A 15,768-nucleotide genomic window follows, 5' to 3' on the forward strand; every position below is an offset into this window, starting at 1 on the left:
AAAAACTCGTGCTGCAATCTTGTTATGCAGAATACAGACAAGTAATTGGTCTTGTATTGTCCAGATCAATAAGTTCTATAACATTGCAATTGCATCTTATAACAAAAAGTGCACTGCCTGACCAGAAATGAACCTTTTAATTCACCAAAATGTCATATTGCATTACTGAGATTATTGAGATATCAGTATGGTAGTACTTGGGCTCCATCTAGTGGCCAAACATCGAAACGGACTGAAAACTATTTCTCACATGAAATACCACACAAACACACACACAAAGCTGATCTCAGCATGTGATTTAGTTCTGTGATTTGAATCATTTTGCCAATACACATTATTTTGATCCTTTTGGGCCTTTAGTGCCCCAATTGAACATTTTTTTGCACATTGATTTATTTGTGCATTTTTTCCACTCAAACAGCTTCTTTTGGGTCTAAAGGACCTATTGGGTCTATTGCCTATTGAAGCCAAGTGGCCTATTCGTGTGTGAACCCGCCAATTGCCGCTTGCGGCTATATTTATTATTATTATTCTTTTTCTCCGCTAAAACGCGTTGTGCAGCCTAAACCGTAAGACCTACAGACTTCTCCTTTGGCCAACTTGTAGTACTCCTCTCCGCTACTCAGGCGCAACACGCCAGCCCGATCCGACCATAGGTGGCGCTATAGCGCACAAAATCGCATGAAAAAGTTTACACAGGTGTTTCTCCTACACCGTATGTCCTAGAGATAAAATTCAAACTGCATCTGATCAGGCATGAGCTCATCTAAAAAAAGTTCCATTGAAGCTATATGCTCCGCCCCTTACATGTCGAGCTAATTTGCATAATATGCAAATACGCACACATTTTTGAGCGCGTACTAGTCCCTGGATTTTTCACATACATGCACATATGTGGTATCCATGCGTTCAGAAGAGTCTGAACTTTAATTGTTATGGAGCCAAAGTGCACATTTCTGCACATGGGCGTGGCCACATGCATCAGAAGTCAAGCGTAGAAAATTCCTTCGCCAAAAATCCACATATTCTGCTGTATCTCAGGCATACTTTCATGTATTCACTCCAAATTTCACACACATGTACCTATTGGGTGTCTAGACCGGCACATACATTTTGGCAGACATGCACACCTAGGTGGCGCTATAACGGCCAAAAAACTCTCCTGCCCACACCGATTGGCCAAATAATTCAAAACTTGGTACGCATCATCTATATGCACCTATGACACAGGTCCTTGACCTGCACCATCATATGTCCAATATGGCCGCCGCTATCGACCAATCAGCTTTCAGTACACCTTTCACAAGCTTATCATATGCCAATTAACATGAAACTCACATATTATGTTCATCTACACACCCTCTAATACATATCAAAGTATGACGGGAATTGCACCACTAGGTGGCGCTATACTAGAAATTCCTGAATTACTCCTACATGCTTTAATGTAGAAGGACAATCATGATCTCATATGATTCTATGCAAAATCACTAACAACTTTGTAATTGCAAGTGCTTTGCAAAAAAGTACAGATTTTTGTGTATAATCCAATACATATAATTTACACTTTTCATACTAGTCCTAGGATTTTCACTCCATCACCTCAAATCACATATTATAATATCCAGCAGCATGTGAAATACAAAACTGGTGGAACAAATTCTAAGATTCTTGCAATTTAATATTTTTCATATGCATCACAATGGTACCGTCATGACATATGAACTGCATATTTCAAAAACTCCCCTATATAATGTCTGATTGTTATGAAAATGGACAGACACATTCAGAAGACCACTGAGGTGATATCTGCCAAGTTTGTGCCAAATCCATCCACAAATGGTTGTACTGTGAATATTTTCATTTTCTATGCTGAACATGCATGCAGACCAAAGGTCATTCTTTTCCTCAAAAGAGTTAGAGTTGAGCCTGTAATCCAGTCAGACCCATTAGCTCAATGGGTAGAGCAATGTGCTCCCAGCCACAATGCACGTGGACAACGGGGGTTCGAATCCCACGTTGGGCAGTATTCCACCATAAGTTTAAAAAGCTGCCATTTAGATTCTGTTTTTTGAGCAGGTACTTCATTCACGAACGTGCTTCATATACTTTCATGTACATTTCATAAAGCTTTACATAATGTTGTGCCAGTGGGTGCAAAATCTTGCCAAACCTCAGCTTGGACCCCGTAATTGCCGCTTGCGGCTATATTTAGGGTTCACACACGTAGTGTGGGAAACCTATTGTAATTGCTGAGATTTTTAGGGTTCACACACGTAGTGTGGGAAACCTATTGTAATTGTCGGGTTTTTTCTTTCTTATTAGGGGTCCAAGCACTGAAGGTGCTGGAACCCTATTGTTTTTGTTCCGATTATTATTATTATTATTATTCTTCTTTTTCTGCCTTAAAACGCGTCGTGCAGCCTAAACCGTAAGTCCTACAGACTTCTCCTTTGGCCAACTTGTAGTACTCCTCTCCGCTACTCAGGCGCAACACGCCAGCCCGATCCGACCATAGGTGGCGCTATAGCGCACAAAATCGCATGAAAAAGTTTACACAGGTGTTTCTCCTACACCGTATGTCCTAGAGATAAAATTCAAACTGCATCTGATCAGGCATGAGCTCATCTAAAAAAAGTTCCATTGAAGCTATATGCTCCGCCCCTTACATGTCGAGCTAATTTGCATAATATGCAAATACCCACACATTTTTGAGCGCGTACTAGTCCCTGGATTTTTCACATACATGCACATATGTGGTATCCAGGCGCTCACAAGAGTCTGAACTTTAATTGTTATGGAGCCAAAGTGCACATTTCTGCACATGGGCGTGGCCACATGCATCACAAGTCAAGCGTAGAAAATTCCTTCGCCAAAAATCCACATATTCTGCTGTATCTCAGGCATACTTTCATGTATTCACTCCAAATTTCACACACATGTACCTATTGGGTGTCTAGACCGGCACATACATTTTGGCAGACATGCACACCTAGGTGGCGCTATAACGGCCAAAAAACTCTCCTGCCCACACCGATTGGCCAAATAACTCCAAACTTGGTACGCATCATCTATATGCACCTATGACACAGGTCCTTGACCTGCACCATCATATGTCCAATATGGCCGCCGCTATCGACCAATCAGCTTTCAGTACACCTTTCACAAGCTTATCATATGCCAATCAACATGAAACTCACATATTATGTTCATCTACACACCCTCTAATACATATCAAAGTATGACGGGAATTGCACCACTAGGTGGCGCTATACTAGAAATTCCTGAATTACTCCTACATGCTTTCATGTAGAAGGACAATCATGATCTCATATGATTCTATGCAAAATCACTAACAACTTTGTAATTGCAAGTGCTTTGCAAAAAAGTACAGATTTTTGTGTATAATCCAATACATATAATTTACACTTTTCATACTAGTCCTAGGATTTTCACTCCATCACCTCAAATCACATATTATAATATCCAGCAGCATGTGAAATACAAAACTGGTGGAACAAATTCTAAGATTCTTGCAATTTAATATTTTTCATATGCATCACAATGGTACCGTCATGACATATGAACTACATATTTCAAAAACTCCCCTATATAATGTCTGATTGTTATGAAAATGGACAGACACATTCAGAAGACCACTGAGGTGATATCTGCCAAGTTTGTGCCAAATCCATCCACAAATGGTTGTACTGTGAATATTTTCATTTTCTATGCTGAACATGCATGCAGATCAAAGGTCATTCTTTTCCTCAAAAGAGTTAGAGTTGAGCCTGTAATCCAGTCAGACCCATTAGCTCAATGGGTAGAGCAATGTGCTCCCAGCCACAATGCACGTGGACAACGGGGGTTCGAATCCCACGTTGGGCAGTATTCCACCATAAGTTTAAAAAGCTGCCATTTAGATTCTGTTTTTTGAGCAGGTACTTCATTCACGAACGTGCTTGATATACTTTCATGTGCATTTCATAAAGCTTTACATAATGTTGTGCCAGTGGGTGCAAAATCTTGCCAAACCTCAGCTTGGACCCCGTAATCGCCGCTTGCGGCTATATTTAGGGGTCCAAGCACCAGCGGTGCTGGAACCCTATTGTAATTGTTCTGATTATTATTAGGGGTCCAAGCACCAGCGGTGCTGGAACCCTATTGTAATTGTTCTGATTATTATTATTATTATTATTATTATTATTATTCTTTTTCTCCGCTAAAACGCGTCGTGCAGCCTAAACCGTAAGTCCTACAGACTTCTCCTTTGGCCAACTTGTAGTACTCCTCTCCGCTACTCAGGCGCAACACGCCAGCCCGATCCGACCATAGGTGGCGCTATAGCGCACAAAATCGCATGAAAAAGTTTACACAGGTGTTTCTCCTACACCGTATGTCCTAGAGATAAAATTCAAACTGCATCTGATCAGGCATGAGCTCATCTAAAAAAAGTTCCATTGAAGCTATATGCTCCGCCCCTTACATGTCGAGCTAATTTGCATAATATGCAAATACACACACATTTTTGAGCGCGTACTAGTCCCTGGATTTTTCACATACATGCACATATGTGGTATCCAGGCGCTCACAAGAGTCTGAACTTTAATTGTTATGGAGCCAAAGTGCACATTTCTGCACATGGGCGTGGCCACATGCCTCACAAGTCAAAGGTTGAAAAATCCTTCGCCAAAAATGCACATATTCTGCTATATCTCAGGCATACTTTGACAGATTCACACCAAATTTCACACACATGTACCTATTGGGTGTCTAGACCGGCACATACATTTTGGCAGACATGCACACCTAGGTGGCGCTATAACGGCCAAAAAACTCTCCTGCCCACACCGATTGGCCAAATAACTCCAAACTTGGTACGCATCATCTATATGCACCTATGACACAGGTCCTTGACCTGCACCATCATATGTCCAATATGGCCGCCGCTATCGACCAATCAGCTTTCAGTACACCTTTCACAAGCTTATCATATGCCAATCAACATGAAACTCACATATTATGTTCATCTACACACCCTCTAATACATATCAAAGTATGACGGGAATTGCACCACTAGGTGGCGCTATACTAGAAATTCCTGAATTACTCCTACATGCTTTCATGTAGAAGGACAATCATGATCTCATATGATTCTATGCAAAATCACTAACAACTTTGTAATTGCAAGTGCTTTGCAAAAAAGTACAGATTTTTGTGTATAATCCAATACATATAATTTACACTTTTCATACTAGTCCTAGGATTTTCACTCCATCACCTCAAATCACATATTATAATATCCAGCAGCATGTGAAATACAAAACTGGTGGAACAAATTCTAAGATTCTTGCAATTTAATATTTTTCATATGCATCACAATGGTACCGTCATGACATATGAACTGCATATTTCAAAAACTCCCCTATATAATGTCTGATTGTTATGAAAATGGACAGACACATTCAGAAGACCACTGAGGTGATATCTGCCAAGTTTGTGCCAAATCCATCCACAAATGGTTGTACTGTGAATATTTTCATTTTCTATGCTGAACATGCATGCAGATCAAAGGTCATTCTTTTCCTCAAAAGAGTTAGAGTTGAGCCTGTAATCCAGTCAGACCCATTAGCTCAATGGGTAGAGCAATGTGCTCCCAGCCACAATGCACGTGGTCAACGGGGGTTCGAATCCCACGTTGGGCAGTATTCCACCAAAAGTTTAAAAAGCTGCCATTTAGATTCTGTTTTTTGAGCAGGTACTTCATTCACGAACGTGCTTCATATACTTTCATGTACATTTCATAAAGCTTTACATAATGTTGTGCCAGTGGGTGCAAAATCTTGCCAAACCTCAGCTTGGACCCCGTAATTGCCGCTTGCGGCTATATTATTAGGGGTCCAAGCACCAGCGGTGCTGGAACCCTATTGGTTTTGTTCCGATTATTATTATTATTATTATTCTTCTTTTTCTGCCTTAAAACGCGTCGTGCAGCCTAAACCGTAAGTCCTACAGACTTCTCCTTTGGCCAACTTGTAGTACTCCTCTCCGCTACTCAGGCGCAACACGCCAGCCCGATCCGACCATAGGTGGCGCTATAGCGCACAAAATCGCATGAAAAAGTTTACACAGGTGTTTCTCCTACACCGTATGTCCTAGAGATAAAATTCAAACTGCATCTGATCAGGCATGAGCTCATCTAAAAAAAGTTCCATTGAAGCTATATGCTCCGCCCCTTACATGTCGAGCTAATTTGCATAATATGCAAATTTGCACACATTTTTGAGCGCGTACTAGTCCCTGGATTTTTCACATACATGCACATATGTGGTATCCAGGTGTTCAGAAGAGTCTGAACTTTAATAGTTATGGAGCCAAAGTGCACATTTCTGCACATGGGCGTGGCCACATGCATCACAAGTCAAGCGTAGAAAATTCCTTCGCCAAAAATCCACATATTCTGCTGTATCTCAGGCATACTTTCATGTATTCACTCCAAATTTCACACACATGTACCTATTGGGTGTCTAGACCGGTACATACATTTTGGCAGACATGCACACCTAGGTGGCGCTATAACGGCCAAAAAACTCTCCTGCCCACACCGATTGGCCAAGTAACTCCAAACTTGGTATGCATCATCTATATGCACCTATGACACAGGTCCTTGACCTGCACCATCATATGTCCAATATGGCCGCCGCTATCGACCAATCAGCTTTCAGTTCACATTTCACAAGCTTATCATATGCCAATCAACATGAAACTCACATATTATGTTCATCTACACACCCTCTAAGACATACTCAAGTATGACGGGAATTGCACCACTAGGTGGCGCTATACTAGAATTTCCTGAATTACCCCTACATATTTCTTACACATGCACACACATGCAATGGCCTACCTATAGGTTTCATATACACATTGCTTCACCCATACCTACCCAGTGATTACACACACATGCTTACGCATCTCAGGCGTCCCAGATGGTGCCCATACCCTGTGCTTGGACCCCGTAATTGCCGCTTGCGGCTATATTTATTATTATTATTATTATTATTATTTTTTTTCTGCCTTAAAACGCATCGTGCAGCCTAAACCGTAAGACCTACAGACTTCTCCTTTGGCCAACTTGTAGTACTCCTCTCCGCTACTCAGGCGCAACACGCCAGCCCGATACGACCCTAGGTGGCGCTATAGCGCACAAAAACGCATGAAAAAGTTTAAACTGGTGTTTCTCCTAAACCGTATGTCCTAGAGACAAAATTTAAACTTCATCTGATCAGGCATGTGCTCATCTAAAAAAAGTTCCATTGAAGCCATATGCTCCGCCCCTTACATGTCGAGCTAATTTGCATAATATGCAAATTTGCACACATTTTTGAGCGCGTACTAGTCCCTGGATTTTTCACATACATGCACATATGTGATATCCAGGCGCTCAGAAGAGTCTGAACTTTAATTGTTATGGAGCCAAAGTGCACATTTCTGCACATGGGCGTGGCCACATGCATCACAAGTCAAGCGTAGAAAATTTCTTCGCCAAAAATCCACATATTCTGCTGTATCTCAGGCATACTTTCATGTATTCACTCCAAATTTCACACACATGTACCTATTGGGTGTCTAGACCGGTACATACATTTTGGCAGACATGCACACCTAGGTGGCGCTATAACGGCCAAAAAACTCTCCTGCCCACACCGATTGGCCAAATAACTCCAAACTTGGTACGCATCATCTATATGCACCTATGACACAGATCCTTGACCTGCACCATCATATGTCCAATATGGCCGCCGCTATCGACCAATCAGCTTTCAGTTCACATTTCACAAGCTTATCATATGCCAATCAACATGAAACTCACATATTATGTTCATCTACACACCCTCTAAGACATACTCAAGTATGACGGGAATTGCACCACTAGGTGGCGCTATACTAGAATTTCCTGAATTACCCCTACATCTTTCTTACACATGCACACACATGCAATGGCCTACCTATAGGTTTCATATACACATTGCTTCACCCATACCTACCCAGTGATTACACACACATGCTTACGCATCTCAGGCGTGCCAGATGGTGCCCATACCCTGCGCTTGGACCCCGTAATTGCCGCTTGCGGCTATATTTATTATTATTATTATTATTATTATTATTCTTTTTCTCCGCTAAAACGCGTTGTGCAGCCTAAACCGTAAGACCTACAGACTTCTCCTTTGGCCAACTTGTAGTACTCCTCTCCGCTACTCAGGCGCAACACGCCAGCCCGATACGACCCTAGGTGGCGCTATAGCGCACACAAACGCATGAAAAAGTTTACACAGGTGTTTCTCCTACACCGTATGTCCTAGAGACAAAATGTAAACTGCATATGATCAGGCATGAGCTCCTCTAAAAAAAGTTCCATTGAAGCCATATGCTCCGCCCCTTACATGTCGAGCTAATTTGCATAATATGCAAATTTGCACAAATTTTTGAGCGCGTACTAGTCCCTGGATTTTTCACATACATGCACATATGTGATATCCAGGCGCTCAGAAGAGTCTGAACTTTAATTATTATGGAGCCAAAGTGCACATTTCTGCACATGGGCGTGGCCACATGCATCACAAGTCAAGCGTAGAAAATTCCTTCGCCAAAAATCCACATATTCTGCTATATCTCAGGCATTCTTTCACGTATTCATACCAAATTTCACACACATGTACCTACTGGGTGTCTAGACCTGCACATGCATTTTGGCAGACATGCACATCTAGGTGGCGCTATAACGGCCAAAAAACTCTCCTGCCCACACCGATTGGCCAAATAACTCCAAACTTGGTACGCATCATCTATATGCACCTATGACACAGGTCCTTGACCTGCACCATCATATGTCCAATATGGCCGCCGCTATCGACCAATCAGCTTTCAGTACACCTTTCACAAGCTTTTCATATGCCAATTTTTTTTCTGCCTTAAAACTCGTTGTGCAGCCTAAACCGTAAGACCTACAGACTTCTCCTTTGGCCAACTTGTAGTACTCCTCTCCGCTACTCAGGCGCAACACGCCAGCCCGATCCGACCATAGGTGGCGCTATAGCGCACAAAAACGCATGAAAAAGTTTAAACTGGTGTTTCTCCTAAACCGTATGTCCTAGAGACAAAATGTAAACTTCACCTGATCAGGCATGTGCTCATCTAAAAAAAGTTCCATTGAAGCCATATGCTCCGCCCCTTACATGTCGAGCTAATTTGCATAATATGCAAATTTGCACACATTTTTGAGCGCGTACTAGTCCCTGGATTTTTCACATACATGCACATATGTGGTATCCAGGCGCTCACAAGAGTCTGAACTTTAATTGTTATGGAGCCAAAGTGCACATTTCTGCACATGGGCGTGGCCACATGCATCACAAGTCAAGCGTAGAAAATTTCTTCGCCAAAAATCCACATATTCTGCTGTATCTCAGGCATACTTTCATGTATTCACTCCAAATTTCACACACATGTACCTATTGGGTGTCTAGACCGGTACATACATTTTGGCAGACATGCACACCTAGGTGGCGCTATAACGGCCAAAAAACTCTCCTGCCCACACCGATTGGCCAAATAACTCCAAACTTGGTACGCATCATCTATATGCACCTATGACACAGGTCCTTGACCTGCACCATCATATGTCCAATATGGCCGCCGCTATCGACCAATCAGCTTTCAGTACACCTTTCACAAGCTTATCATATGCCAATCAACATGAAACTCACATATTATGTTCATCTACACACCCTCTAAGACATACTCAAGTATGACGGGAATTGCACCACTAGGTGGCGCTATACTAGAATTTCCTGAATTACCCCTACATCTTTCTTACACATGCACACACATGCAATGGCCTACCTATAGGTTTCATATACACATTGCTTCACCCATACCTACCCAGTGATTACACACACATGCTTACGCATCTCAGGCGTGCCAGATGGTGCCCATACCCTGTGCTTGGACCCCGTAATTGCCGCTTGCGGCTATATTTATTATTAGGGTTCACACACGTAGTGTGGGAAACCTATTGTAATTGCTGAGATTTTTCTTATTATTATTATTATTATTTTTCCCCCTGTAAAACGCATACTGCAGCCTAGACCGTAAGGCCCAGAAAGACCAAACTTGCCAGCAAGGTGCAGCAGGTGTGCAATGAGAGAAATAGAGACAGGGACCCACATTGGCCTGATGGTGGCGCTATAGCGCACCTTTTTGCGTTTTGGTCCATATCTCCCAAACCGTAGGGCCTAGAAACAAAATTCCACTTCTGATGGATTCCTTGGCTCAAGCCAAACAAAAAAGCCTCAAGAACCATTAAGCTCCGCCTACTTAGATTTTTTGCTAATTTGCATAATATGCAAAACCTACTTTTTTGTACTAGTCCCTGGTTTTTCATCCGATCACCACAACCTTGGTGTCAAAATATTCAGGAGAATCTCATTATCAAAGTTGCTTAAAAACATTTTGAGATTTGCATACAGTCTGGTTGTCACATGTCAATCAATAGCTCCGAGGCGTGGCCAAATTTACTTAAACAGCCATATCTCAGCAACGCTTTGACCGATCTTCATAAAATTTTAACCGTTGTTAGGGCACATGACTACGAGGTCATACGTCAAAGCTGGCCACGATTGTCCAATAGGGGGCGCTATAACATGGGAAAAACTGTATCTCAGAAACCATAAGTCACATCAAGCCAAAACTTTACAGGCATCATCAGGGGCCCAAGTGATATCAAGACACACAATGATGACATCATCACTCAAAAAACATGGCCGCCATGAGCCAATTAATTTTTATTTGAATTAATTGGCCATTTGACAGACTTACCATTGGCCAAACAACATGAAACCTCACCACTGTGCATATCCCAGGACTATGTGTCATGCTGTGCAGTTTTAAAACATTTGGCCACTAGGTGGCGCTATTTGTGAAAATCATGCATAACTCCTCCAAATTTTCACTTAGGAACATGCAACTTGTTTCTTTTTATTCCTTGCAGTAGACCTGACAACTTTGCAATTACAAGTCCTATTAAAAAATGCATACTTTTGTCACATTCATCTATTGTTTGAAAATAGCTATTTACAAACTAGTCATAGGAATTTGATCCAATTATGGAAAAATTGCTATGAGCATAATCAGTAGACTCTGTAGGTAAAAACTGATTAAAAAAATGTTCGATTTTTATTTATCTGATTGGTCCATTTTCCCATTATATCATTGTGGCCATGCCATATATGACCTATATTGCTATAACTCATAAACCATGTATGCAATCAACTCCCAATTTGAAAGGCTTTTATATCCTGAAGTCCTTGTGAGGTATGCCAAGTTTGGTTCAAATTGGCCTGTCGGGGGCACTAGAGTACCCAAAAACCTAAGAAAACATAAAAACTCATGCTGCAATCTTGTTATGCAGAATACAGACAAGTAATTGGTCTTGTATGATCCAGATCAATAAGTTCTATAACATTGCATTTACATCTTATAACAAAAAGTGCACTGCCTGACCGGAAATGAACCTTTTAATTCACCAAAATGTCATTGCATTACTGAGATTAATGAGATATCAGTATGGTAGTACTTGGGCTCCATCTAGTGGCCAAACACCGAAACTGACTGAAAACTATTGCTCACATGAAATACCACACAAACACACACAAAGCTGATTTCAGCATGTGATTTAGTTCTGTGATTTGAATCATTTTGCCAATACAAATTATTTTGATCCTTTTGGGCCTTTAGTGCCCCAATTGAACATTTTTTTGCACATTGATTTATTTGTGCATTTTTTCCACTCAAACAGCTTCTTTTGGGTCTAAAGGACCTATTGGGTCTATTGCCTATTGAAGCCAAGTGGCCTATTCGTGTGTGAACCCGCCAATTGCCGCTTGCGGCTATATTTATTATTATTTTTCTACTGATAAAACGCATACTGCAGCCTAGACCGTAAGGCCCAGGGAGACCAAACTTGGCAGGATGGTGTAGTCTCTTTGCGAGACCGTGCTAAAGCACAGAGACCCACATTGGCCTGATGGTGGCGCTATAGCGCACCCTTTTGCGTTTTGGTCCATATCTCCCAAACCGTAGGGCCTAGAAACAAAATTCCACTTCTGATGGATTCCTTGGCTCAAGCCAAACAAAAAAGCCTCAAGAACCATTAAGCTCCGCCTACTTAGATTTTTTGCTAATTTGCATAATATGCAAAACCTACTTTTTTGTACTAGTCCCTGGTTTTTCATCGGATCACCACAACCTTGGTGTCAAAATATTCAGGAGAATCTCATTATCAAAGTTGCTTAAAAACATTTTGAGATTTGCATACAGTCTGGTTGTCACATGTCAATCAATAGCTCCGAGGCGTGGCCAAATTTACTTAAACAGCCATATCTCAGCAACGCTTTGACCGATCTTCATAAAATTTTAACAGTTGTTGGGGCACATGACTCCGAGGTCACAGGTCAAAGCTGGCCACGATTGTCCAATAGGGGGCGCTATAACATGGGAAAAACTGTTTCTCAGAAACCATTAGTCACATCAAGCCAAAACTTTACAGGCATCATCAGGGGCCCAAGTGATATCAAGACACACAATGATGACATCATCACTCAAAAAACATGGCCGCCATGAGCCAATTAATTTTTATTTGAATTAATTGGCCATTTGACAGACTTACCATTGGCCAAACAACATGAAACCTCACCACTGTGCATATCTCAGGACTATGTGTCATGCTGTGCAGTTTTGAAACATTTGGCCACTAGGTGGCGCTATTTGTGAAAATCATGCATAACTCCTCCAAATTTTCACTTAGGAACATGCAACTTGTTTCTTTTTATTCCTTGCAGTAGACCTGACAACTTTGCAATTACAAGTCCTATTAAAAAATGCATACTTTTGTCACATTCATCAATTGTTTGAAAATAGCTATTTACAAACTAGTCATAGGAATGTGATCCAATTATGGCAAAATTGCTATGAGCATAATCAGTAGACTCTGTAGGTAAAAAGTGATTAAAAAAATTTTGGATTTTTATTTTTCTGATTGGTCCATTTTCCCATTATATCATTGTGGTCATGCCATATATGACCTATATTGCTATAACTCATAAACCATGTATGCAATCAAGTCCCAATTTGAAAGGCTTTTATATCCTGAAGTCCTTGTGAGGTATGCCAAGTTTGGTTCAAATTGGCCTGTCGGGGGCGCTACAGTACCCAAAAACCTAAGAAAACATAAAAACTCATGCTGCAATCTTGTTATGCAGAATACAGACAAGTAATTGGTCTTGTATGATCCAGATCAATAAGTTCTATAACATTGCAATTGCATCTTATAACAAAAAGTGCACTGCCTGACCAGAAATGAACCTTTTAATTCACCAAAATGTCATTGCATTACTGATATTAATGAGATATCAGTATGATGGTACTTGGGCTCCATCTAGTGGCCAAACACTGAAACTGACTGAAAACTATTGCTCACATGAAACACCACACAAACACACACAAAGCTGATCTCAGCATGTGATTTAGTTCTGTGATCTGAATCATTTTGCCAATACACATTATTTTGATCCTTTTCGGCCTTTAGTGCCTCAACTGAATCTTTTTTTTTACATAAAGTACACAGCCTGACCAGAAACGAACCTTTTAATTCACCAAAATATCCTATTTCATTACTGACATTAATGAGATATCAGTATGGTAGTACTTGGCCTCCATCTAGTAGCCATATTCTGACTGAAAACTATTGCTCACATGAAATACCACACAAACACACACAAAGCTGATCTCAGCATGTGATTTAGTTCTGTGATCTGAATTATTTTGCCAATGCACATTATTTTGATCCTTTTAGCCCTTTAGTGCCCCAATTGAACTTTTTTGCACATTGATTTATTTGTGCATTTTTTCCACTCAAACAGCTTCTTTTTCACATTTAGGGTCTAAAGGACCTTTTGGGCCTCTGCCTATTGAGGCCAAGAAGCCTATTCGTGTGTGAACCCGCCAATTGCCGCTTGCGGCTATATTTATTATTATTTTTCCCCCTGTAAAACGCATACTGCAGCCTAAACCGTAAGGCCCAGAAAGACCAAACTTGCCAGCAAGGTGCAGCAGGTGTGCAATGAGAGAAATAGAGACAGGGACCCACATTGGCCTGATGGTGGCGCTATAGCGCACCATTTTGCGTTTTGGTCCATATCTCCCAAACCGTAGGGCCTAGAAACAAAATTCCACTTCTGATGGATTCCTTGGCTCAAGCCAAACAAAAAAGCCTCAAGAACCATTAAGCTCCGCCTACTTAGATTTTTTGCTAATTTGCATAATATGCAAAACCTACTTTTTTGTACTAGTCCCTGGTTTTTCATCCGATCACCACAACCTTGGTGTCAAAATATTCAGGAGAGTCTCATTATCAAAGTTGCTTAAAAACATTTTGAGATTTGCATACAGTCTGGTTGTCACATGTCAATCAATAGCTCCAAGGCGTGGCCAAATTTACTTAAACAGCCATATCTCAGCAACGCTTTGACCGATCTTCATAAAATTTTAACCGTTGTTAGGGCACATGACTACGAGGTCATACGTCAAAGCTGGCCACGATTGTCCAATAGGGGGCGCTATAACATGGGAAAAACTGTATCTCAGAAACCATTAGTCACATCAAGCCAAAACTTTACAGGCATCATCAGGGGCCCAAGTGATATCAAGACACACAATGATGACATCATCACTCAAAAAACATGGCCGCCATGAGCCAATTAATTTTTATTTGAATTAATTGGCCATTTGACAGACTTACCATTGGCCAAACAACATGAAATCTCACCACTGTGCATATCTCAGGACTATGTGTCATGCTGTGCAGTTTTAAAACATTTGGCCACTAGGTGGCGCTATTTGTGAAAATCATGCATAACTCCTCCAAATTTTCACTTAGGAACATGCAACTTGTTTCATTTTATTCCTTGCAGTAGACCTGACAACTTTGCAATTACAAGTCCTATTAAAAAATGCACACTTTTGTCACATTCATCTATTGTTTGAAAATAGCTATTTACAAACTAGTCATAGGAATTTGATCCAATTATGGAAAAATTGCTATGAGCATAATCAGTAGACTCTGTAGGTAAAAACTGACTAAAAAAATGTTGGATTTTTATTTTTCTGATTGGTCCATTTTCCCATTATATCATTGTGGCCATGCCATATATGACCTATATTGCTATAACTCATAAACCATGTATGCAATCAATTCCCAATTTGAAAGGCTTTTATATCCTGAAGTCCTTGTGAGGTCTGCCAAGTTTGGTTCAAATTGGCCTGTCGGGGGCGCTACAGTACCCAAAAACCTAAGAAAACATAAAAACTCATGCTGCAATCTTGTTTTGCAGAATACAGACAAGTAATTGGTCTTGTATGATCCAGATCAATAAGTTCTATAACATTGCAATTGCATCTTATAACAAAAAGTGCACTGCCTGACCAGAAATGAACCTTTAAATTCACCAAAATGTCATATTGCATTACTGAGATTAATGAGATATCAGTATGGTAGTACTTGGGTTCCATCTAGTGGCCAAACATTGGAACGGACTGAAAACTATTTCTCACATGAAATACCACACAAACACACACACAAAGCTGATCTCAGCATGTGATTTAGTTCTGTGATTTGAATCATTTTGCCAATACACATTATTTTGATCC

Source organism: Brachyhypopomus gauderio, chromosome 15 (genome assembly GCF_052324685.1).
Source record: "Brachyhypopomus gauderio isolate BG-103 chromosome 15, BGAUD_0.2, whole genome shotgun sequence".
In the NCBI taxonomy this organism is placed as follows: Eukaryota; Metazoa; Chordata; class Actinopteri; order Gymnotiformes; family Hypopomidae; genus Brachyhypopomus; species Brachyhypopomus gauderio.